The 2,002-nt window shown below is 36.0% G+C and overlaps 1 pseudogene; it reads left to right on the top strand.

Annotated features, from left to right (window-relative positions):
* The first annotated feature begins 399 nt into the window (after window positions 1–399).
* Window positions 400–518, top strand: LOC120622229 (uncharacterized; annotated as a pseudogene).
* The last annotated feature ends 1,484 nt before the right edge of the window (window positions 519–2,002 follow it).

Raw genomic sequence — 2,002 nt, 5'->3', positions numbered from 1 at the left:
CCTCGTTATCATCATTATTTGAGGACTTGTCTTAGGGTGTCTGTTAAACTGTCAGCTTCATGAGGACAGTTTGCCAGGTTGGATCCACCCAGTGTGGGCACCTTGCATGGTACCAGAGACAGGGCAGAGGGAAAGATTGACTTAGCTCAAAAGTAGCACACTGGTCACCTTACCAGCAAACATCAAGAGAAGGCACCTACCATGGAGAAGCCCCCAAAAGAGGAGGAGCCAGCGGCACATATTTATGTCCAAAGAAGAGGGTTTCTAGTCTGCTCCAGAGAGAAAGGAAGTGAATAGCTGGCCTGCAACCCAAGAAAGAAGCTGGCCTAGAGGCCACAAAGCCTAGTGCATCATGATAGGATAAATTGAAAGTGGAATTATTAATGAAAATTTGTTTGTGTCTACCGCCATGCTACCCTGAACACCCCCGATCCCGTCTGATCTTGGAAGCTAAGCAGGGTCGGGCCTGGTTAGTACTTGGATGGGAGACCATGTAGGAAGAACAGGTGCTGTAGGCGTAAAAAAAAACAAAATAAAAATAAATAAATAAATAAATAAATAAATAAGGATTCTAAACTGACAAGGTCCTTGCAATATGTGAGGTCAACCAAGGGTTGCCTCACCTAAAAATAAATAAATAAATAAAATAAAATAAAATTTGCTTGAAACAGTGTATGAGTCAAACCAAACTGTCTGAAAGTTGAATAAGAAGAGACACATGCTTCTTCCTTTAGAATTATTTGCTGGGTGAAAAAGGTGAAGGGATTAAGAAGTACAAATTAGAAGTTACGAAATAGCCACAGGGATGTGAAGTACAGCATAGGGAATGTAGTCAATAATACTGTAATAACTATGTATAGTGCCAGATGTGTCCTCGATTAATTGGGGGAATCACTTCGTAAAAAAAAAAAAAAAAAAAAAAAAAAAAAAAAAAAATCTGTCCAAGTGTAATGGCAACAGTGAAATAAATTTTAAAGGAAAAAGCGTATCCAGAATCCTGCTGCCCAACAAATCATCTTTTCTCAGTTTAATGTGTCCTTTGCAATTCTTGTCTCCATGCACTTAAGATATATAGTTGTGTTTAGTGCAAATCTCATTTTCAAGTCTGATTTTTTAAAACTCAACACCATCATAACCTTCTTTTTTTCCATGATGTTATTATATACACTTAACAATTTTTTTATGGTTGCATAATATTATATCAACTTAGTGTACCATAATTTATATAGCTAGTTCCCGGTTTTTAGATTTTTCCATTTGCTTCTAATTTTATGCTATTTTAAATAATATTGCAATCAGTACTTTAAGTATCACCTTACTATAAATATGCAAGAATAGGAATGCTGAAGCAAGAGCATTTGACTCTTTAAGGCTATTAAAACATTGTAAAATTGCTTTACAAGTGAATATCCCACATTATATCATCCCTATTACAAACTCTCTGACTTTGGATATTGCCTCTTTTACCCATGTTCTAATGGTTTTAATTTTGCATTTCTTTTATTAGAAGTTGAATCTTTTTCCCCATGAGGGTTTGCTTTTTCTGTCATTTCTTTGTGAATTATCAGGAAATCTGTACTTCTTGTATTCAATCATTTTTGCTTTCTTCTCCTTTACAAAATATGATAGAATCTCTTAATTACAGCTTTATGAATGCATTATCATCTTTATTTTGTTGTTGCAATGTTCTCCACATTGCACTGAGCATCAGAATTCCTATGAACCCACATGTACGTGTGTGTATGTGTGTGTGTGCACATATGCAAACGTATGTGTTTTCTTTAGATGCCCCAGCCCTACCCTGGGGTCTGATTTGTCCAGTCCATGGTAGGACTGGAGCATCTTTTATTTTTAACAAGCCCAGCAGGTGATTCTGAACCACTGACTAACCACACATATATTGATTTACAAATTGAGTGCCGACAATGAACCTGGCTCTCCTTATATATATGTCAATATAAAAATATGGATGCATTTGATATTATTTTTTTGTGGGTCCTTA

This window comes from Pteropus medius, unplaced genomic scaffold (genome assembly GCF_902729225.1).
Source record: "Pteropus medius unplaced genomic scaffold, Ma_sr-lr_union100, whole genome shotgun sequence".
Taxonomy (NCBI): domain Eukaryota; kingdom Metazoa; phylum Chordata; class Mammalia; order Chiroptera; family Pteropodidae; genus Pteropus; species Pteropus medius.
This window is presented reverse-complemented; position numbering and strand designations above follow the sequence as displayed.